Genomic DNA, 25119 nt, shown 5'->3' on the forward strand with positions numbered 1-25119 from the left:
ACGGTCCTGATTGATTTTCTAGAGAAAAATATGTAAAACGTAATCTACGTTGTACTAATGAAACAGCAGCACTAGTCTTGGAAGACTAGTTCGGTTGTTAGCTGGGCCTTTTATTCTGTGGGTTGATTGTTTTTTGTCCAATAAGAACAGATATAAGTGGAGCGAACGAAACAGCATATGATGTGAATTTTAATTTATGTGACTGTGTTATTTCATGTTCTGAAAACAAATTTAGTGAGTATGGAAGAAGCTGGTAGGCCAAACAGCCAACACGTAAATATATGTATCTTACAAGCCTTTTGAGTTCTGTTTTACATAAGTATTTCTTGTCAGTGAGGCACAACTGATACAATTAATTTCTGCTGTTGAGAGGGCTTAAGCTCAAGGTCTAGAAATTTGATCTTCAGTGCTTGAAAATCTTGATGAGTAAGCCTGCTCAATGGGCTGTCTCAGCTAGTAAAATAGATGTTGAATAGTTGGATAGATGTTGAATAGTAAAATAGATGTTGAAAGAGCAAACAGTAACAAAGCAGAGATTCTGACAGCAGTCAGAAGTTAATAGGTCATCCTGAGATCTCACTGTGAAAAAAAACTTTGGAGGAAGGTTTCTGTTTTGAGAGACATGGAACTTCACTGCGATGTTTTCACATTAGTGGAGTAGGAATCGTTATAACCTACAGATCCAGTGGAGTTCTCTGCAATTGTTTAGACAGTCATTTGTTTGCTACTTCGTAATCAGTGCATTCTTGATATGAACAGTTTTACACTTTCTGCAGCTGGAAAGAAAGCAGATGAATAAGCACTGATTTTTTTATTTTTTTTTCATCCCCAGTTATTGACTCTGTTAGTAGCTTTGACTTCCATCTTCATTCTTTTTTTTTTTATTTTTTTTTTTATTTTTTTTTTTAATATTTTCATAGGCATGCGAAGGACTTGGAAGAGGTTTACTTGTATATATCTGTTTTCACTGATGTACCATTTAATCTGTTGTGAGCAAAAAGGCCAAATCCTGTCCAAATATTTATGGTGTTTTATGCATCAATTATTGTAAATATTGTCAACATGCAAGCATCCTGTGGTAATTTCAGGGCAGATTCTAGACTGAAATGTTTCTGTATATATACATTGAAATTATACTGTCACATATATTCTCTTTTAAAAAAACTTGTACGCAGAGAGGGGCTGTGTTTATTTTCTTTGAAAGATTCTCACTTTTTATAGAAAGGATTTTAAAATGCTTTAGAAACCCATTGAAACTGTCCAAAGTGGTATAAACCAGGCTTAAAAATGTTATATTCATGATCTTCTAAGGAATGAACTGTGTAAGGAAAAAAAAAATTCCACTTAAAGGCAGAGAAAATGAGGAAAAAATATTGCACAGGGTGCAAAATGTAAAATGATTTGAGCCAGAACAGTAGTGACATAATTTGCCTTGAATCTCATTTGTATTGTGTAAGAGGAGTGAAAGTTTTCTGGTACACCCTCTGTTGTCACTTATGTCTGAACTGTTTCAGGCAATGTTCACCTTAAAGTTTATAATATTTTCTGTATGTTCTGGAAGTCTCAAACCTGGCAGTGACATGTCTGTGGAGAGTGGAGCTCAGCCATGGCTTGTGCAGTTGGGATGCATATTTTGGGTATCTCACAGTAAGAAGTTAATCCGTGTTACGCTATTTCTGGTGTATTGCAGGCTGGATCTCAGGCTCCTGATGCTTACCTTACATAGGCAGTACTGAACGTCTATGAGACTTGCTGCTTCACCACTTTTGATCCATCTAGGGCATCTAATGATTTGTTTGTGGTCTTGATTTGACTAACGTGCCTGTAAATGTTAATGTAGTTTCCATGAACTTTTGTTTGAGGACCTGTTTGTAATTTACTGGGAAGTTCCAGCACAATGATTGGGAAGGGTTTTGTTAATTTACAAACTCAGCAGAGTTGGTTGCTAATTAAATTAAAATAGGACCTAATGGGACCTATTAAGATTGCTAATTAAAATAAACATTTGCTGTGGGGATTGATATGTCTATGAAATGCTTCCTGATAGCTTCCGCAAACTGTGTTTCAGTTACTCAGTTTTAAAACTAATTGTCTATTTGCTTTTAAGAGTCAAATCTTGAGATGTTTGTCCAGGACAAAATACTATGTGCTGATGGTATGGCTTGAGATGATGACAAATTTCTGAAATCATTGCGTGTGTTTATTTGAATGGTCTTAGCCCGTCATATGCTTTTACTATGGAAAGGCTTCTGAATCTCTTGGCATGACTATATCATTATATTCTGTACTTTGGTGTGATTGTTCTGCTTTTGATCTGGTAGACTTTGGGGACTTGCATCCTTTCTCAAAGAGAAACTGTGGTGTTTTACTAGCTTCAAAACTGATAAACATTTGCAATGCTTTTTTCTGCATTCCTCTGGGACTGGTGGCCGTATGCTCATTAAAATACCGGTATTGGTTGTACTGCCATTGTCAATCAGAACGATCGGTTTTTGCCTGACAGTCTCTTCTAACATAGTCTTTTAATCATGTTAACTAGCAGAAGCAATATATCCATATTATATAATTCATCTTCTCAGTAGGTTTAGCTTTGTTCCCCAACCAGACCCTGTATTTCAGCATCAAAAATCCATGGCACATTTTATCAAAAAGATGCATTTCTTTTGAGCTGTTACTCTGTTTACAGTCCTTCCTAATTTAATTAACTCAGATTCATAATGCCTGTCACAAGTGACAAAAATAATTAATTCTGAAATTTGGACTGTGGGGCTTTATGTGGAATACTTACCTTCAGGGGATTGTCTCAAAAACATGTTGGGTCATCGTTTATTGTGTCTGAGTCTAATAGCGTGCCAAGTTTTGTGATCTTTCAGTTATGATATTTGAATGATGTAGGAAGCAAAAGAAAAGTAATGATTCCATTTGTATTATATTTTCAGTCAACAGTGAAGGAACACTTTGCACCGGGGGCTACAAACATGCTAATTACAATATGTACCATGAAGCCTGCTAAACAGAAATAGGTTACATTTCCAAAACTGGGTGAAAGTTGCTTATGCAAACAAGCAATTAAAGAAACCAATGAGACTGGCATGCTCAAATAGAATAAATCCATACTTGCAAGTTGTTTTTTTTTCCTCTAATTCTGTATGAATTTTTCTGAGACCATTTGTGTATAAGGCTTGTGCGTTTTTCAGGTACTGATATTACCGTAATGCTTGAAATATGCGGCTAAAATGACGAAGTCCTTGTAAGCAAAAATGTGAGCATCTAATGTAAACCACTTGCTTCAGACACTGCTATCTGCTCTAAGTGCATCTCAGGAAAAAAGCAGTCTGCTGGTAATTTTCCTTCTCGCACTTCTCAGAAGTGGAACTGGTGTTTCCTACCTGTTTGTGCTTTGATCTGGAGTTCACATTACCTTGCTGTGTAATTGTGAATTCACTGTGAGGGTGCTATCTCACTAGGAGGGGTTTAGGACACCTTGTTCTTTTCTCTGCATTGGGATCACCAAGTGTGTTTGGGAATGCTGCAATATGACTGCAGTGCAATTTTTCTGCTTTTATTTGTTTTTAATAGCTGGTTTTAAATACTGATGGAATATAAAACCTGATTTATTTTCTTTAGGTAACAGTAATATAATATACAGATGTCTGGATTAATTGCTGACTGCAGGTGAGTATGAAACTGCAGATTATAGTTTGAGCCAGAGATTACCAGTGAAGCGTATTTCCTATGTGCAGCTTCTAAATCTGGAATAGCTGTCTGAAAACATCTTGCTTTGGGTTCTGCCTTTAGAGTCTTCAATTTTGCTCATCTGCAATATTCAGTAGTTAGGGATTTTTTTATTTTTATTTTTATTATGAGGATGACAGGAAAAATCCAAACTGCTATTATGTAAATGGTTATGCGTAATTAAATTAGTAACTTTGGGATGAATTTGGCCAGTAATATGCTTGAATGTGTGTCCGTGATTGCTTGTCTTTCTGGACAGAATGTGCCAAAGTACTGTTTATTGTATCAAAATACACCATGGTTCATGAATTCCAGATCACAAATACTCTCATGTGAGAAATGCATAAGCTACTTGCTGTGGCTTCAAATGTAGTGTTGAAGTCAGAATATACTTCACAATTAATATCTATGGGAAGAAAAGAAAAGAGCTTCATTTAGATTACAGGTAACATTGTAAGTGAAGGGGAGGTTTGTAGATACTGAGAAATTATTTCGAGCCTTGCAGTAAATTAACTGGGCAAAGAGGAATTTATCTTGGGTGATTTGATGAGATGCTGTCGCTTTGGAGTATTAAAAATGAAACAAACAAACAAGCAAAGAGCAAAACAGCAAGCCCTTTGGAATTAGTTTTAAACAGAGCTTCACGTGAGGGAACGCACAAAATAATTACATGCTGATGATCATGGAGAGAATTTGCATTGGTTAAGTGGTCAAAAACTGGCTCCAGGCAAGGCTACCTGAAGTTCCTTTTTTTTTTTTTTTTCTGAAGAATTATACCGAGGGTGTATACTTTGAGATGAGTAACTTTGGTTTAGGCAATTCCAAGATGAGAATGCCTGGGGCTAAGGCAGGGAAAGTCTCTCAGTGCCAGAATATTAATCTGCTGAAAGGGCTAACATCTTAACTGCTGCTTCTTCAAGGAGTTGTTCATGCACGTGCTTTGATTCTTTCTGTTCAGAGTAAACAAAAGCACGGTGCTAGAAAATATCTTGACTCTGCATCGCTGTTCTTCTTTCAGTTAACAGGAGAACTAGTTGAACCGCTGTGAAGGTGCAGCTGTACCAGCCACCACCATCCTCAGCAGTTTGTGAAGTTCCTGTGCCTCCTACTAAAGACTGAAGATAACTACGAGCTTCTGCCTAAAGGCAAGAAGCAAGTCACTTATGTTCTTATGAACTCCAACATATACCTGAGTATAAATTAGGTATTCTGTTTTCTTTGTGGGGTTTTATGAAATGATTATGGCCCTGTAAACATATTTTTTGTTTTGCTTTGGGCCAGCTCTGTCGGCTGATAGAAACATTCTAGCTCCTTCCTTTTAGGAACTCTAATGCTATCGTAACCGGCTGTTGTTTGAATGGAGGGATGCCTTCCAATGGAGTTAGGGGAAAAACAAAGTTGCAGTTCCATTCCCTTGCCTACTATATATATACTTGTCCATGCTGAGCTAAGTGCAATTGATCCCATGGAGTCGTGTGGTAAAGTGAAAAATGACAGGGAGAAATCATTACTATGACAACCCCACAGTGAGCATAGGAAACATACGACTCACTGCAGCTTTTTGAGTTCAGTGAGTCAAATTCATAAGCAGCTGGCCTTTTTGGTTTGCTCTACGGGTGAAATGGAGTAACAGTCCATTTAAGCTCTGGAGACTGCCTTATGTGTTTATAGGAAAAAAATATCCAGTGTGTCTCTCAATTACTTTTTCTTCTTCTAAGCACATACAAGGAAAAATGACTGAAACCAGGTCATGGAATTTGTATTTATTTTTTTACCTTTTCTTTTTTCCTGAAGTGTTCTTTTTCTGTATTTTGGGGCATCTAGAACCTTTTCTCTCTGTTGTTATGTTTTATTGACAGCTCAAGTGATGGAGGCTATTAGCATTTGGCAGTGAGTAGCAGATGGTACACAAGGGGGCACCTGCAGACAGCTTACAACAGGAAGCTCTGAGGCAGCCTCCATTTCTTTGTTATTTGTACGGTAGAATTTCTAAGCATTGTGTGATGCAGATAAAATAATGACTGTGAAATGGGTTGTGTACTGCCTGCCGTAAAGAACTGCCACTTGATAGGTACTGGAATCCTGTGTCATTCCTTCCTATGTGTGAAACTTCTCCTTATGGAATGCATTATGATAAATAAGAAACTACCACACATGTAGATTCCTATAATTCAATTGTCACACCTAAAAGGTCAATAAGCACACTGTTACGGATGACAGCCCCTTAATTTTAATTCCTGAAAGTATACTTTAACCTCCTCTCAGGTGACCTTATCCTCAGCCAGAAGACAGGTTTTGTTCTGTTTGCTTTTAAACAATAAATAGAAACTTTAAAAGCACTTGATTACTGTTACAACTTTCCATTCACCTGACTTAGCTCTTTGTCATAACAGTCATTGTGGTTAATTTGCAATCAGCAAAGTACTCACTTTGAGATGCTACCTGCAGATTTACATTCCAGAGTGGTATGTCCTTGTGCAGAATAAAGGAACATGTAAATATATGTCAAGTTTTATTCATTCTCAACTACAGACCTGTGTTAAAACATGTTGATGGGATTGCTTTCTCTAATGCTCTCCCATGAATTAAGTTTATATTTGATTTTGTCTCAAGATGCAGACAATAGCCATTATATGAAGCAGTCCTTTGATAGGGAAACTTTCAGATATTTAATGACTCTTCTTATGTTCACAAGAGCACAACTACTTGCAAAGCAGGTTAAAATCATAATTGTGAATACAGAAGTTCTATGCAAAATCCTTAAATTTTAACATGCTGTAAAGAAAATATTAAACTGCAATGTTTATAACCAAAGTAAAATCAAATATGACTCTGCTAACACTCCTCATTTCCCATGCTGCTAAAATGCACGATATCTTGGCTCCTGTGCGTATCCCAATGTTATAGTGGCAGACATTACGTTATTACAATATTGGGAAACACTTAGGTGTCAGAGTTTCTGAGAGTGATTCATGCTGCTTGTGAATAAGTTCATAGTCCTCAATACACTTTGAATTAATAGATCTGAGAAGACTCATTCATTTGGAAGCATGTTTATAGACAGAAGTAAAGGCTGTTGTGCATAGATAGAATTACCTTGAGTTGTAGAGACGAGGAGCCAAATCTCCACTGTGACCAAGAGAAGTAAGAGGCTTTCCTCAATCCTAAGAAATCCTGAAAGGCTTTCTGTGGTTAGGTAAAGGCTAACTCCTTGGGGGACTGCACTGATGACACTAAATGTTGCGCAGCCTCTTAAAATGACAACCTTTTGCTTTACTCTAGTAGGTATGGCACATCACAGGATGCCTGCTTTTAATGTAAAATCCTACTGAGAAATGTAAACTGAAGAAATTGTCAGTTAATTGTATCGTGACTGGCTGGGCTCCTGCTCTTGCCTCTGATGTTTCTGGCCAGATCACTGGAAGAGATGTGGAGTAGCTCACTCTAACACTTCATCCAGTTTGGTGATTGCTGTGAAAGCACACCAGGATGTCTGATGTGGTGCTAAGTTCTCTGTGGCTTTCCCTGGTGTATGCTGTAAAACTCTGTTTTGGGACAGGTTTAAAACAATGCTAATCTTGCATTACATGGAATGCTCTTCCATTTTACTTCTTTGTAGCTCTTTGAAAGTGAGTAAATGACTTGATAACATTAAATTTAGGAACAAAAGCATCAGAGAACTTGTCACCATTCCTTTTCCCTCACCGGAGTTATAAAAAGTGGTATTCAAATGTGATCTAATTATCCTTGTTTATTGTTTAATATGTTCTGCTGTCTGATTTTTGACAATCTTGCCTATGCAAGTATGCTTACTTAATAACAAAAAAAGCAAAGTCAGTGATGAAGAAGGCTTTTAGCAGTGTGATTCACACGTTTGGGATAAGGGGCTGAGATGCTTATGTCAGTTAATCCTTCACTGAGTGTTCAACAGGATGCCAAACAGGTATGCAGTGCAGTAGCCTAAATGGAAAATATTTTCTCCATTTACTATTCTGAAAGTAAATTAGTTGTTTTTCAGTGAATATGGGATTCATCTGAAATTTACATGCAAGGCCCTTTTTTGAATAAAGCAAGTCAAATCCTGAATTATTCATGGTTCTCTCTCTCTCTCTCTCTCTCTCTCTCTCTCTCAATCTCTCTCTCTCTCTTTTTTTTTTTTTTTTAACCCCAGTGTTTGGTTATCCTGGAAGGAAGGCAGCTAGTTTATTCCACAGGCGCACTCTTTTTGTTGCAATAACGGGAACATTGCACTGGTAATTATAGTTTTAGTAATTACATGTATTCATTTATTTAGTCCTCATCAGAAGAATATTTAAGTCTAGTTTGCTGTTTGTTGGTGTAGTTAGGTTATGAGCTGTAAGCAGGAAAGAGGTCAAGTCTGTTTGCATGATTTTGTCCTTGATTCTCTTTTAGTATTTTTGGGAAACCTTCTGGAGAAAGGCTCCGTCAATTTTAAATAATTCAAAGTCTACAGACCATATGTTTGAACAGTGCTTGTACAGATATTCACATAACAGGGAGAAATTGTATGAAGAATTCTAGCCCTATGGTTGGTTGCAGCATGCTATCACAGTTATTGTTTTGTTTTATTGCTTCATTGATGATTTTAGTGCTTCATTAATGTCTTTCTGTCAAACTAATTCTCAGTGCTACACTTAGAGGACTGCCCTATTTTGTTCTACTTAGAGTTATTTTTGTTTGTTTGTTTGTTTGTTTGTTTGTTTTTTCCTACAGTAAGAGAAGGACTTGTTTTTTCTTCACAGAGAAAATAGAGACAGATTCAAAATGGTTTGAAAGGAAGAAGGCATATTCTTCACTCGTTTAAGCAGATCTGAGATCAGGCTTGTTACTATCAAACCTGAGAATTTGAACACATGAGCGATGTATTAATCCCAATTTCAGATTGTTATCTGACTGATGTGGATAGGTGAGTTAAATTGTTTTACTCATGAAATATTGAACGCTGAACAAAATCCCTTCAAGTTCTTTAGGTTTATGTATATGCTTTTGACCTATTTGAAGGTTTTAGTATGTGCAAAAACAGAGTGGGTGACCATGAATAAGACAAAGGGCAAATAATTGTGCTACGTCATGACTAATTGTGTGAATTTCAATAATTTCTAAACACAAAGACCTAAAAGTACCTAACAAAGGTTCTGCTCAAATTGCCATTAATCATATACATAAAGACAAGAAGAGTTTCATTCATATAACATTGTTCATAGAAATCAAGTGACTGTTATAACTCATTGCCAACACTATTAATATTAAGTCTTTTATTGGATGACAGGAATTTATGCTGAGGCTGCATATAATTAGTTCCTGAACAGCCATTTAGCATAAGCAGTTTCAAATATGGCAACCACACATCAATTTCAGTGGTGACTTCTTAACCCTGAAAGCTTAATTTTGTATTTGAAAGTAACCAAAAGTTTTTAAAGGTCACTTGTTTATGTCTGGAATTAATATGAGCTCATAACATCATGGGCTGGATCTTTTATAGGAGTGACCTGGCAAGACTGCTGAAATTGGTGCTAGGATGCTAAGGCTTGCCATCTGACACTGTAGGACCTGTGCTTCATAAGAATAAGACGCATATGACACTGTCATTACTCTGTTTACTCCCTATAGAAAACAATGCTTTATTGATGAAGGAAATTTTTGAAAACAAGAATAAGGAACCACGTCTCTTGATTGCTGTGGGTTGACAGTATTAATAGATGAACATCAGTCTACTCTTTTGGTGAAAGAAGACCAGAAAGTAAGTGCATACTTTATTACTTAACAAAGCACAATAGTCTCTTTCAAGAAGTCTTGAGGCTGATTCTCAAGGAGCTTGAATTCATCCACTGAATCTTTTCTCATGGAGAAGCTTGCCTCTCAAGGTAACAGGATGAATGAACACTGGATTGTTTGCTTTCTGCCAGTCGTAGTTCGCATCTTCCCCCAGTGGTGCATGTTATAGCAGTTATCTAATTGTCTGTTTTAAAATGGAGTATATTAGGCCTAAGATGTTAGTGGAAATACTTTGTGCACTGGTATTTGGGAATGTTCTCCCTTTACTTTCTTCATAAATGATTTATCAGCTGCATTATTGCTTGCATCGTCTTTATTATGCCTCCCAAAAATTTTTTACAGAACCCTGTTTTACTTAAGGGCCACAGAAAAGATGAATGAAGCTTAATATTTCACCATGAATTTACTTGAAATTTGTCAAGTAACTTTCTTCTTATTTCGTAGCCACTGGCACATCCTTAATAGTACCAGAGGGAAAACAAAGAAGGTAGCTCATCTGAGTAGCATATGCATTTATCATCTTGCAGTATGCACTGAAAAACCAAACACTTTTTCTAGGAAATCTTCAGAACGTGTAACAGCAGGGCTTAGACCTTCATTTAGCTTTGAGGCTCATGACCCTCAGATGCCTCTAACCCTCACTGGCTGGTGTATCTTTGGGTCCCGATTTGTTAAAGTTCCAATGTAACCTACATTTATCTCACTTTAACTCCTTCATGGTTGCTGTGCATGTATTTTTTGCCACCGCAAGAAAGTACTACAAGCAGTGATGCTTCTAGGTCCTTCTGCATATTGAGAAGGCCTCTGAGTGTGTGAAAAATTATGTATCTACTTAGAAGAGAGTCATTGTTTTCTCAAGACCTATCAAGTAACAATTAATCTGCATGTACTTCCTACTTCCCTTCTTATGGGGTAATTACTTCTGTTTTACGAGGAGAAAGCTGAAACATTTATTCATTATACCTTGTAGAATAGATTGGTGTCAGAACAATGCTTAAAATTTTGGATGTTTTGTCATTTGGATTGATAGGTGCCACCTCTCCTCACAGAAATCACACTGGAAATTGTGCCCAGCATGCCAAAATGTCATGGCCTCTGTCTTTGATGGTGATGTCTATGATGATGAGAGCTGGGGGGGGGGGGAACTGCAGGTTGTTAGGGGGAGTGATGTGAGCTGGAGGGGTTGTTGGGTTGCAGATTCGTGTTGTTGCCTCCACCAGACCTGCTGTATACACTGGAACACATCATTGTTTTCCCTTCTGCTGGAAGCAAGTCTGAAGTCCGGTTGCTGGTGTGCTGTTCAGGCTACCCTGCTTGTAGGGTTGAATGAAGGCAGCAAACTCTTTGTGCAGGCACAGTGTGTGCATACGATTGGCAAGTGGTGTGAACTTCACAGTAGGTAAAGATATGTGACCATCAGAGAAGTGAGATAGTACCGCTTGGCATCAGACGCGTTTGCCTGAACTGTCATGCTGTGATTTGCCAGAGCATTTTCTTGTTGTAGACCATCCAGTGTAGTTTTAGGAGCTCTGAGAAAAAAGAGAAGGGTCAGTGGATTCAAAGGCCTGCTAGGATGTGAGAAAGGTAATGGAATCTAATAGAATCTTTCCTATTGTATAGTACGCATGATTTCTGAAGGACAAGCAAGGAATGCCCCTAGCTCTGTCCTGCTTACAGAATGTTCATCAAACAAAAAATCATTCCACTTGCAACCAACCAGCAATGTGAGGAAATATTCTTTATTATTGTCTAATGTTTCCACATTCCAAATTCAGATTTTTTTTTTGTAATATCTTCTACAATTCTGCTGCACTATGTTCTGGTACTCTGCCTCAGATTTCATCTGTGGTCCTCTTTTAATTTCCTACTTCTGTTTTTTTTGTATGCTCTAAGAGGAGATAACTTGTACTTCATGGATGAGGCTCAGTACTAATTGTAAGTGGATAGGATCCTTTTGAACACCATTCCCTATCTAGATTTGCTAGCTTTTTCTCTTGTAGTAGGGATTTTGAGTGCTACACAAGCCTTAGAATAAATTCTGCAATGAAGCATTTGAATTAAAAAGGATTATTAAGAATAACCCACCTAATGGATCATTAATGTTGATTACTTATCAGGACAGCTGAGACTAGAATTAAAGCAGTCAAGTAAACTGTGCAAGAAAGATAAAAGATCCAAAAGAATGAAATTAATGATATTAAAAATGAATAAATAAGAATTCCGGCTTGTTTCCGGTGTTTGCCCATAAACAAATTCTATCAATGAAACAAGAGGGTGGAAAAGGGTAGTGTTTCCAATATATCTGCTTGGATGGCTAGCAATGCTGCTGAATCCTGGGAGGGTAGAAACTATTTCTTTCACCCTGGACCTGTGGGCTCTGCTCTAGTGCACCAGGATTGGAGGTTTTTGGGTACCAAATAGCTTGGGAATCATTTCTGAGGTGCCCTTTAGAGGCCTCGATTACAAAATACTTGACTGATAACATTCAAGAAAGAGAAACAAATGGGGCTTTCTAGACAACCCGTTAATATGGAACAAATCTTGTATATTGGTCATGCTTTCAGTCAGAGCTGTTCTAAGAGGAAGTACCTGATGATGTTGGTTTGGTTATCAGGTGTACAGCTGTACACCTATAAAAATCACAGCATCTGCTGCAATTCAAAAGCAAGGTATTATAAAATTAAATGGCATTAAAAGAATAAAGTGTCAAAATATTTTCATTTGATTACATTTAAAATGCCTCAAAATGGTTCATATTATATTTTTTGAGTATTTCAAAGGGGCTTTTAGGCAGGTAGATTTATCTTCTGTTTTTAGTTATATTTTGGGGACTGATGGATGGAAATGTGTATTTGTATGTACAGTTTTCTGTGGTGCCAATTAATTGCGATTTCAGATTTAAGTACGTCTTTTCAAGTAGTTCATCTTTCATAAAATGGTAGAAAATGCTAGCTCTGTACTAATGAAAGTTACACATTTTATTATAGGTTTTCAAGAAAGTAAAATGTTAGTATTTTCTATGGCTTTATTAAGGTGTAAAGTCAGATCTAACATAGCTGCAGCATAAGATCAGATTTTTTTTAGCTGCATTTTTTAAAGTACTTGGAAGATTATCTGTCTTCATTCAATAAAACTGGGTTAGTATTGTGGAGGAAAAATAAATGTCTATAAATATTTAGGTTTATACAAGTGAGATTAATTATATATTGTAAATGTAGAGCAGCTGTTCTGAGTATCTTCTTGTACTTGATCTATATTGAGAACTACTTTTCCCATACTGACAGAACACCAGCATTTCCAATATCCAGCTAGTGCTCTCCATCTTTTCTGCTTCATTTTTATGGGCAGTTGAGTACACATAAGTATTATTATTATTATTATTATTTATTTATTTATTATTTATTATATGAGACTGCTAGGATGCAGACCCGAGACCTGAACTTTTCTACAAACATCTGTTTTGTGCACTCTTGGGAACTAAGTCTGTTATAAAAGCTTCTGTTATTAATGTTGGTTTTGAATATTTTAGAAACATCTCTTCATTGGAGCTGCATTAGAGTAAAATTGAGAAAGACTTTATTCAGTCAGTCAGCTACAGAATATGTACTAATTCTAATTAATTACTTAGATTTTATTGCATAATAAAAATATCTTAATGGCATAGTTTGTCTATACCTACTGTATCTGTAATGAAATCTAAAAATACTTAAAAGATTGTTTAGATCAGCATATTCTTCTGGAATATGAAGGAACTGTCTATACTGAAAGCTAAACTGATCATTGTTGCTTGAAATAATTTTTTCTGCTCTGTAGAAATTCAAAGGTGTTTGTATAGAAAGAGCACGGATTTTGGTATGAGCCTGTCTCCTGAAATTCTTGGTATCTTTCCCTGTCCTACTGAACTAGATATTTTCTCACCTTGCACCTTACCTCCACCAGCCTGCAGGCATGTGGTCTCTACACAACTTGTTTCTGAAGTAGTGTAGTCAGTATTGCCTGTCCCAATGGGTGTGTGAGGGGAAGGCAGTGAGGGCAATCTAAAACTGGTGGAGAGACAGGAAAAAGGGATTAACAATCTCTATAGCTCTGTTCCCATCAGTTTGACCCCCCTTCACCCTCATGATGCCCATTAGGTTGTTTAACCATTGAGAAATGTTGTCTGCTGAGTTTGTCTTTCCTAATGCACAAGAGCTGTTTTCTTTTTCCAAAGATATGCAGTGATTGTAGGAACTTGCTTTGTTTTTCAGATAGGCAGTGAGGAACTGAAGTCTCAATGAGCAATGGCATTTAGGCTGTTAGTGCAGTGTCCTGTAAAGGTACCAGAGGTAACTCAAAGCTGTCTTTTCTACTGATAGTAGTTGTGGTGTTTGTATGTCAGCATTTGAGCAAACTGTCCTAAGGAGAAACTTCCTTCGGGTGCCATGGTTGTTGGCTCTTCTGCTTCTAAAACCTGGCAAAGTATTTTGGAAGCATACCAGGAAGTTGGGGTACTTTGACAGATGGATTGAGTAAGTTAGTGGGAACAGTTTTGAATTTTGCTGTCACTCTTTTGCATCCCAGTCCTTTGCTAGAAGGTTCTGCCCCAGAACAGTGAGTTGTGTGTCAGCACTTCTGCCAATCTCATTCACAGCTTAGTATTTAAATTGCTACTGATACATAAGCTGTGAACTTGAATAGTAGGGTTGCATGCATGTATGTTGCTATGCTCTGGAGTGGGGGCAGTAATTTCCTGCAAAGGAGTGAGATGGACAGCTAGGAACCTAATGTCCTTTGAAAGTGATACTTACCCACATCAGTTATTTAGTTGGAAAAACTTTACAAAATGTTTTCGAAGTCACTATATCATAGTGTTCCTTGTGTTTTCACTATTGCTGTCTTGTGGGTTAATAAAGAATAAAAGAGAGAAGAATTGGAGTGGGGGAAAAGATTGGGACAAGACAGAGACTGGAATGCTGGTAAGGACAAATGCTGCTGTTGGCAAAGAGGTGATATGTTGAGTGCATGTTGATAAGTGACATTTATGGGTTAAGAAATATCTGCAAAAAATGTCAAAAAAAAAAAAAATTGAACCAGACATCTTCCAGTTCTGGTGATCTGTGAGCAAAACATCCAAAACCCTGTGATTTACAAAAATGAGTCCATGCTTCATTGCATGATACTGATCTAATGATGAGCTTTCAAATTATACAATGCACACTTCTGATATACAGCTGTGCAGACTGAGGGATTTTTATTCTGAATTTCAAATTTGCCTTTATTTCTTCCCATCCCTGTCCCTGTCTAATTCGTGTTCTTTCTTCCCCCATGGAGACTTATTCCTTATTAAAGATGCGAAGCTCAGAAAGACTCACAGGACTAACTCCTTGGAGAGGATGAAATAAGAACAAGGTAAGCGGAAGGATTTCTTTGTCCAACTGTAGCCAGTAGCCAGAGTCAAATTAGGAATTGGAAACTACTTTCTAGAAACTTGCTTTTATGAGCTGTTGGCAGTCTGACCCACAAGATCCTTCTCATGGCCAGTAATAGCAGCAGGAATTTGAGAATAATTATCATGAATGAAATGAATATTTATAACCAGTTACTGGAGAAGAATGGAAAAACACATGCCACTTTTCCATCTTCATTGTTTCTAACTCATTTGTTGTGTTGATATACCATTTCCATTTTATTTCATGGTAACATGAATTGTCTTTCCCTTCTCTGCTTATGATTTGTAGTTAATCCTGAAGTCATAATTATACTTCTTTTAAATTCCTCTAGAGAAATCATAGTGATTTGGATGAGGATCAAATGCAATTGTTGATGAACTTAGTCTGTGGGAGTATATAAGGTTTTATAATACATGCTTTACTGATAACAAACTTGATTATTTTTTTTTTCCGTGCTAATTGTATTTGAGGACAGCTAGCTGGCCAAGAGAAACACTGTTTCTCACCATTTTCAAGAATTGTAATCTACTTGTTTGCTAAGGGATGAAAAATATAATGATATGATAGGTCTTGAATATCGTTCTATGTGAAGTAAATTTGTACAAGGGAACTACAGAGTTGTGGACAAGCTTTTGTGAAGGCCGTTTTATTCTATGCCATTCCTAGTTTCTGTGATATGTTTAAAAATAATGTGCATCTTCAGCCTTCTGTTCACTTAAGAAATTCACATACTTCTGTCCCAAAGTCTGAATATGATCCAGAAAGCATGTGTTCCCTTCACAGACATAACAGCAGGAACTCATTGTAACATTTCTACTAGGGCATTCAGTATTGTTTTGGAAATGTAGAGGAATTATCTGGGTATGTGCCATTTTGATGATTATGCCATCTTGCTTGTATGGCATATGTCAATGTCTATCTTCCCTTGTTGTGGTTTCACTTTATTACTCTAATCATGAACCTTTCATTTTGCCCCCGACAGTGCTGAGAAATGCAAATACTCATATTTGATGTGTGAGCTTAGTTACCTTCGTGACATCTTAGGATACAGCCCAAAGGTCTGCCTGAATACTGAGAATAACAAGGGAGGTGGGGTAGAAATGCAGGTGTGTGGAGGGCACATCTGGAGAGTTCTGGAAGAGTCAGTACTGCCATTTGCCACTGCTTGCTGTAACTCAGTATATATTCACAATAACTTACTTTTTGTGTTTAAACCTTGCTCATGCTCTACAGCTTGGTAGCTGCTTTCCTTTACCCAAGAAAGCAGTTCAGCTTGACACTTTTCTTCTTCATGAAGTGATCCTTCTAATACTTCTAAGATATTTTTTCCTGCTTTTTCCTAAGCTCTTGAAAATTGATCCATCTCTACTTAGTGATCAGATCAATAGAATGGATTATAACTAAAACGGTATCTGGGTGTTCAGAACGGAGCCAGTTTATACGTTTTAAAGAGCTGCAAATATCTTCCATTGACTTCAGAATCATTGATCCTGATGCACTTCCGAGAAGAGTACTATCAGCTTCTTATTTTTTATGTAAATGACTATAGATAGTCAATATATGCTTATTTTGAGGTAAAGCCATGTGTGGTTTTTTTTTTTTTAAGTGTCTGTGTTCTCAGAGTTTTTAGTCATAATTTTAGAGGAATGAAGGGCTAAGCACATTAGCTCTGTTTCTAAATATGTTAAAAGTTTGCCAGTGTGTGAAAGAAAGGGTAAGAGCAGTATAATCTTTGAGATTAATTGGAATGATGGAAAAATATAATTTATTTGAATGTCACCAGATAGCAAGGTGCAAGACAAAGAGCATGCAATGTAATTCAATATCTAATGATCACAACAAGGCCACAACAGTACAGGAATTATAAGGATTGAATGAAATCATTTTTTATTTGAAGGAAATAATGTTTGTTCCTAGCACATGTTGCAAAATATACCTCCTCTGTTTTCCTGTTGATGTGGATCAGCAACCTGTGTCTCTGAACAGAATGGCAGCTCCTGCAGGCAGTGGTATAGCAAAATAGCTCAAATACTGTATAGTTTCTGGTTACTTGCTTCAAAAATGATGTAGAAGAAAGCTACTGTCTACCAAAGCCAGTGAAAAGAGATGAAGCTTTCAGGAACTGTAAATACAAGTTTTAAAAAATTAGATTTCTGTGTTTTAAAGTGAGTAGATATTTCAAATCTCTTTGGTTTGCATGCCCTTGTGCTGATTAGTGATATTGTAAATGGGGAGAACAGGGAATGACCCAGCAATTCAAGTGAAGGATCGTGCAAAAGGTCACGGTAATAAAGTTTACTGCCATTCTTCAGAGGTAAATGAGGTATTAAAACACCGGCTCCTCTTCCTTGTGGCAAAGATAGAAACAAGTGCAGGATGTGCCTTTTCTTGTTCACATTTAATGTGAACAACACAAACTTAGTTCATTCTCGCCTTCTAATCATGTACTTATCAGTGGCTTTTTAAAAAGAAAACTTTAGTTAAAAAAAATCATTTTTCTGTCCTTCAAGCTGTGAAACTGCTAAGACAAGAAAGACAAGGGAAAGCTGCTTAGATTTAAATTTATTCATGAAGGAAAAGCTAAAGAAACCTGGGACTAGGAAGTTGACTAAAGGAAACTAACGCTTAGTTAAATATTCTTATGGCTCCTGCAGATTATTAAAAAGCATATGGCTTTATGAGCTAACAGTCTGGGTCCTGTGGATTTGTGCTATTAAGCAAAAGAGTTCTGGGAAAGGAAAGGGAAACTGAAGGCTCTTTTCCCAAGACTGCAGCTGCCTGCTACTGAGCCAAGCTTGATTTTATTCAGTCTGAGTGTTGTCGTAGATTTCTGAAAAGTAAATCTTGGAAGCCTGCCTAGTTCATCAAAAATAATTTAAGGTGCCATGACAGAGGCAAGGGAGCTTCTCATTATTGTTTCCTGTATTTTATGACGTTGGCACACTTCCTGAAATAATCTGAGAATTGCAGACAATAATATTTTGGAGTGCTGATAAATAGATCTCAACAATGAAATTCATTTCTTCTTTCCTGGGTTTTGGTAATATGCATTTTCCTCAGTAAATACCACTTTTTCTGGAAACTATCTCCTTACTCTTAACAATAACATCACTATTTCAAGCATTTCTGTACAAAGAGAAAATATACCAATTAGCAAGACATGGAAAAAAATGTTAATACTCTTAGAAACAGCTATGGACTGTCAGCCAGGGATTTTAAAAGCACAACCTACTGAGCTGTAGATTCTTAAAATAAATAATTTGAACATTTCTTTGTATTAAACACATTTTTTTTTGTTCCCTGCAGACACTTTCCAACTGAACTTGCCAGTGAGAACTACAGGAAATATTTAGGAAGTAGGCAGATTTGTAGTTTCATCCCTAGACACGTAGCTTCTTTGGGGAGAAGGAGTCTGAAGAATGCAGTCTTTTTAAGTGCTTCCTTTTCTGATTCTACAAACATGAATCATACTAAGAAATCTAATTTGATATTAAAAATTAAAAAAAATTTGCTGTGTACTCTGCAACCACCAGTACTTTGAAAATAATGCTATTTAACTTGATCACAATAGATCTGAATATTTTTGTTACAAGTGGTCATCACATAAAAGTAAAGCATGGAAAGTGACACACTTGAAATTCTTTAAGCTTAAGTGGTAAAATCATTGACTCTATCATCTCATTGAAAATGTCAACTGTTTAAAAATTGAGCTGAAACTAGAATTTTGGGAATTCAGGGAGTAAGGCACATGAAGATTACTCAATCCGAGGTTCTGTGATGACTCTTACAATAATAAGAGAGCAATATGTTCATTCTTTTTCTACATTGTTTAAGAAAATAAGAATGGCTCTGTTGCATGGGTCCATCCATGACCGGAGGAGGGATGTAAGAATAAAGAAAAGCTGTAATAATACCATCTCTGACTACTCTCCCTGTCTCCGGCAATTTGACCAGACTTAGATAATTTCAGTAATCTTCAGTTGTGTTCCATTTCAGGAATTTGTCTAATCTTATGGAAACCTTGTTCTGAACCTGTAATGTGCAGTATGTTTGCTAATTGTTGGCCATTATCTGAGGCTGATGGTATAAATGAAAAAGATTACGTTTTCATTTAAGTACTGCACCCCCTTACCTAAATAATAAGCTTTCTTCAGTGTTTGTAAAAGGATGATCAATCAAAAGAGATCAATCAAAATAGTTACTTTCACTTGAGAAGGCCACATCTGGCACCTGATGTAATCTTTCTGTAAATTACATGCTCTGGACCTGGTATGTTGACAAATCTGGAACTCTTTGTTTTGTGATTAATTGTACAGAAAATCAAGTAAAGCTCAGAAATTCTTCTGAGATAGAGTAAAACAAATTATCAAGAAATTGTTGCAGATATCTGTTTGGATCTCTGTTTTAATTTAGTTTTAAGTACCATGCTTACCAAGAATACTAAGGAGTCCTAGGTAACCACCTGGAAGTAGCTAACAGTGGTCCTTGTATTCTTTTTGGGTGAGGCAGTTTGCCAGTCTCCCATCTGTAATGGAGCCACAGACAAGGTCTGTCTCTAGAATTACTCTTCTCTCTTGCACTAATAGTGCTTTAATCTTTGTATGCATTACGAACCCTGTGACTGTCAGGTGTTGTGTTGAAATTACCTGGTTTAAATTTCATTTTTTTGCAGGTGACATTGTACCCATTGTCTTTCAGAGACTCAGAACTCATGTGCAGCTGTGTAGAAAGCTCTGTGGTGGCTAACTTATAAAGCTGTGTATGGTCAAGTGTTGAATTCTCATCGATTAATCTGTAGGTCTAGAGCAGTCAGCATTGTGGTGCAAAGCTCTGTGAAATCCCCTTGCTGGTATCTTTGTCAGAGAAGTGGGTCAGGCAGGGACAGAAAAAAGAGTATTACATATTTGAAGGATGTGAAGACCAGGGAGTGCAATTGTTTATTGCATTCACTTCGCAGTATACTGCAGGAAAAATTATACGGGAAATGTGGTTCAGCAGGGGAGTAAGGAGCACAGGGTAGTTGCCCACAGTGCTGTGCTCTAGAACGGAGTAAGTTCTGCCAAGTGGAAAAAAAGATTCACAGGAAACGCCTAAGTCTGCAGAAATACATTTAGAATGATGTTTGCGTCAACCAAAGTCATTTGCCATTTTGAGTCCACATCCAGCAAAAATGTTTATCATAACATAAACTATTTGTCAGTGTGCTTCCTGATCACTTGTTGTGGGTAGTTAGGGCCTGGCGGCCGGAAGATGTGGCGCTGTACGGAAAGGTGGAGCCCCTCCCTTGATGGACAGCAGCGTGTGGCCTGTGCTGTAAGCAAGCGGAGGTGACGCTCTGGGCCTCGGCTAGATAACCCCATGGGACTCGACAATAAACGCCATTTGCCATCCACCACATTGGTGTCTGTGAGCCGATGGACCGAGCGGCCTGGGGTTGGCCGCCGTGCCGTTCCTGAACCAGGTCGCCACTGAAGGCAACACTTGTGCAGGTTCTTCTACTGCTTCTTTCTTTGCATTTAATTCCTTTGCTTCATGTGTACAAAGATTTCCCAACCCATGAAATTTTAATACAAAGTTTTTTTTTTTTTTTTAATAAAATAGGGAGAATTGTAAAGTTTTCAAGAGAAAACCATAATGGTACATTAATTAGATCTATCTCAAAAGCAAAACACATGCTTAGTTGTTTTTAAAAACTGAAATTAATGGCATAATTTATGTGTTTGACATTAGATTTCTAAGTAAAATAGTAATTCCTGGTCAGTCAGTTATATACTCTTGATGGAGTCAAAAAAAAGTGAAGAAAACAGCCACACACACCCCCCAAAAAATCAAAACAAATCTATTAGCTGTTATACAATCAAGCCATGTGGCATTAAATATGTCATTAAAGACTGATAACTTCTTGTATTTCATATATCAAGATTCCTACCTTCCTTTTCAGTGGCAGCCTCTGTTACCATTGCAGTGCTTAAAGAAATCTCTTCTACACCTCAGAGACATACGTGTAATTACATTTAGGCCTTGAGCCAGAGAGAAGTCTGTGCCAGCAAAATGTTTCTTTGTATCCTGAAAACATAATATCAGAATGGTATTAACTGTGATGTGTTAACTGTGCTAACTACATGTGATAGAAGTAAATCTAGTAGCCTTATTCCTCCCCAAAGCAAATGGTTATCTGATTGATGCTCCAAAGAATTGTCAGATTTGATAACCAGAGAAGAAGATCTTGATGACAAAAGTAAATTACAAGTTCAAGCCACCAAACCAACGAAAGATGTTTAACATTTATAACTAAAATAAATGAGATGATTCCTATATTGTAAACTGGATTGAGGTCTAAAAGCATAAGCTAAGTATTTTGGAAAGACATGGATTTTACTTCCCATTTACATAAGGATGAAATGCTTCTATCAGGGGAAAAGATGGAAGTGACCTTATTAACTTGGCCCTCTTGTGCATATATTAAACTCACATATTTTGATTATTCTTGTCAACATTATAACAGTATATTGCTAATTAGTTTATAAAAATAAGACATCTCCTTGCTTAAGCTTTTGTTTCTGTTTTCATCAGGAAAGAAATTGGGTTATAGTGAACTATACTGAGATTACAAATGTCAGCTATAGAGTTTCTTCTCTGAGTACTTACAGAAGTGATCAGACTTTCTGCGTGGACAGTTCTTTCCAAATACAACTTTTCCATCTTAGTTATAATAAAAGTGATGGATGGACATAATAGAGAAGAGAACACAGTTTTCTCCCACGTACTCACTGAGTTTTCTGTCCATCAGACCAGACAGAGGAAAAAAATAGTTCAGACCATCATTATGTGAGTGTTCCCAAAATGGAAGGTGGCACATGAAAGGGAAAGATGGACCACATAAAGCCTGCTCTGATTTTTGGATGCTATATAGTGGGAAGATGGGAGAGGGAGAAGAGTGGAAGGCAGAGAGCTTTGATTTTAGTTCTACCAAAAATAGGTAAACTTTAGGCACCTTGGCCTGACCTGTTTTCCTTGAATGTAGCCTAAAGACATAGTCTGGATGAATGTCACAGCCTTCAGCTAGGAATGTTATGAAGTTTCTGTTACCATAGTAACAAAATTTTTTAGGCAAAGAGAAGCATATTGATATAACTTAAGTACGCATATAAGTTCTTGTAAAATGTGTGTTTTTTGTTTTTTTGCTTTTTGCTTTTTGTTTTCCTTTCATTGTGTTTCCCAACTAATATGGTAATACTTATCTGTTCCTTAAATTTAAAAAAAATACTTTATTTGCTTCTAGCTTAGCCTGGACTGTGTTTAGAGTGATTTCAGAACAACCGATCGAACCTGAAGTGTTCCACTCATTGACTAGTGCGACTATATTTTCTTGAGATGGCTGACTCTCACGTTTCTCTTCCTCAGGACATCTGAATGGTAAGCAAAGCTATCTCCACATAGCTACCTGACTTACATGTGAAATTGATAATTTAGGGGTTGGTAAAGAAAGTATCTTTCAATGGTCATTGTTAGCCAGGAAGTCTAGTTAGTTAGATTCAGTGTACCTTTCTGGTGTCACTAGACTTCTTGTGACTAAAACCATAATATTATATCTAAATGAACTGGGATTACTAGAAAATACATTGCTCATATGTATGATTAGTATCATTGAAATCAGTGCAGGAGTTTTGATAATCTGCATACGTGTATCAGTGCTTCATCAGAGTTACATTCACAGAACTCAAATGAAAAGACATGTTTAACTGTCATGGGGGAAACCATGATCCCAAGATTTGTAAGCTGAAAGCCTACAAGATAGAAATGAAAGCCTTTGAGAAAGACTGATGGTATTTGATATTTTTGTTTTGTTTTGTACCACTAAAAGTGCACATGGCTTGTAGTAAAATTTGGGAAAGGAAAAAAAATAAAATTCTCAGCCTAAAATCTCCTAATGCTGCAAACAAAATACATAGTACAAACTGATCGTGCTTTGCTCTGCTTTGCTAAATCTTTGAAATTGAACATACATGTTTGTGGTTTACATGAAAGAGTGCGTGTACATATATAGAGAGAGACAGAACATAGATTATAGACATGTGCTCTTTCTTGCTGGAATAATTTTCAACTAAAATTGTGCATGTTCTTGTTTCAATATACAAATTGGATTATATTTCCATTCAATTTGAAGAAATTAGTGCTGTTCCAGCAGTCATAGAAACAGCAAAGAACAGACTGAGTATAACCACCTGCAGAAATTCTGAATATTGAATACAGTTTTCTTAAATTTCAACTTATGTAGGAAGGTAAAAAAGAAAATTTCAGAAGAAAACTTGGTTAGCAAACTACCAAAAATATCTGGGCAACAGGGTAGCAAATGATTGGAATTAATGAAAAGGGTATTCTGTGTTGTTGTCCATTCTCTTTCAAATAAATATTGAAATACAATATGTGAAATTAGTAAAAATAACTCAGATTTGTAACACTCAACCATTTATAACTTACAAATGAGACAAAAATCCAATTTGCCTTTGCTCTTCTGCAATTAGATAAAAACTTCTTGTCGTGGTTTAACCCGGCCGGCAGCTAAACACCACGCAGCCGTTCGCTCACCCTCCCCCCTCCCTCTCTGGGACGGGGGAGAGAAATGGAAAGTGAAGCCCGTGAGTTGAGATAAAGACAGTTTAATAAGACAGGGAAAATAATAATAACAAAAATAATAATAACAATAATAATAATAATGATACAATAGTGATAATATGAAAGTAATAATAATATGTACAAACAAGTGATGCACAATGCAATTGCTCACCACTCGCTGACCGATGCCCAGCCTAACCCCGAGCAGTCCGGCCCCCTCCCCCCGGCTAGCCACCCCTATATATTGTTTAGCATGACGTCAGATGGTATGGAATACCCCTTTGGCTAGTTTGGGTCACCTGTCCTGGGTCTGTCCCCTCCCAGCTCTTACTGCACCCCCAGCCTGCCCGTTGGCAGGACAGAGCAAAAGGCTGAGATGTCCTTGGCTTAGTATAAGCACTGCTCTGCAACAATTAAAGCATTGGGGTGTTATCAGCACTCTTCTCATCCTAAGCCAAAACACAGCATTCCACCAGCTACTAGGAAGAAAATTAATTCTGTTCTAACTGAAACCAGGACACTTCTGTAATGAGCATATGGTCTTATCTTGATGTCTTCTATTTATCACCAAAGTGTAAAGATTAAGTATTAAACCACTATATTAGGTATCTACATGGACTCTGCAAATGTATTAGCTATAAGCATAAAATAAATTAACAAGCATATTTCAAATTTGTACTTCTAAATGCTGCAACTACAGGTACTGCTGAAGTAATTGCATATGAAATTAGTAATTGCATGATTGTGTGGAATTACCTGATTTGGTTTGCATGCTTGACTGTGGGGAATTATGCAAATGAGTCAACCTTAGTAAATAATTCATACCTTGTCCTACAGGTAACTAATTCAATATTGTTGTTCTTTTTTTTTTTTTGCGGTCTGTGTAGGAACACAGCATTCTTTTGAAATTAGCTGTCTTTCAATAATGATTACCGACATCTAGGAATAAGTTTGGGTTTGCAAGCTTTTCAGTGCATAGTAAATATTACTCATTCAATATTTGACTAGTGTTGGTTAGTTCTAAATGGCACCACAAACCTCCTCTCATTTTTCTCAACTGATTCAAATAATCCTTGGGTGCAGGGTACTGATGCGAATACACTCTTTAAAGACTTGTTTCCTGCATATATTTAATATGCTTCCCCTGCCTCTAAATCACAGGCCTTGATGTCCCAGGGGGGTCAAAATAATTAATAATGGGATTAAAGATCAGCAGCTTGGTTATTGACCATAGCAAACATTTACAGTAAGAAGTAGTACTTGAAGAAATGTTTTGATGAGTACCGTGGTAGAATTTGGCTTGAGATAAACAATTAGATGCCTGTAAGGTTCACAGTATTTTAGGGGATCTGCTGCTATAAATTGGGCAATTATTGATAGGGTTGACTACTGGGACTTGTCAATAAAAGACAAATTTAAATGAGACAGTTCATTGGAAAAATGTCACGTGAAAGGCCCTTCCACATCCGTGTTCACTAAACATTTCAGAACCTTGGGACAAAACTGAAAAAATACTAAATATTGAAAAGGATTTTATTCCTGT

The 25119-nt window shown here is 36.9% G+C and overlaps 1 long non-coding RNA gene across 4 annotated transcripts in view; it reads left to right on the forward strand.

Moving 5' to 3' along the window:
• LOC113840945 (uncharacterized) overlaps window positions 1-25119 on the forward strand; it is a 109032-nt gene that overhangs the window by 48235 nt on the left and 35678 nt on the right. For 2 of the 4 annotated variants that reach the window (XR_011809929.1, XR_011809930.1), the window contains exons 2-5: window positions 8499-8662; window positions 9367-9496; window positions 14842-14919; window positions 22243-22376. This is a non-coding gene — a long non-coding RNA (uncharacterized lncRNA). Of the gene's footprint in view, window positions 1-2019; window positions 2156-3197; window positions 3342-3627; window positions 3676-7906; window positions 7989-8498; window positions 8663-9366; window positions 9497-13778; window positions 13857-14841; window positions 14920-22242; window positions 22377-25119 lie in introns of those variants that run through there. The other 2 variants (XR_011809931.1, XR_011809928.1) reach the window with 2 other exon arrangements.

This window comes from Anas platyrhynchos, chromosome 5 (assembly GCF_047663525.1).
Source record: "Anas platyrhynchos isolate ZD024472 breed Pekin duck chromosome 5, IASCAAS_PekinDuck_T2T, whole genome shotgun sequence".
Lineage (NCBI taxonomy): Eukaryota > Metazoa > Chordata > Aves > Anseriformes > Anatidae > Anas > Anas platyrhynchos.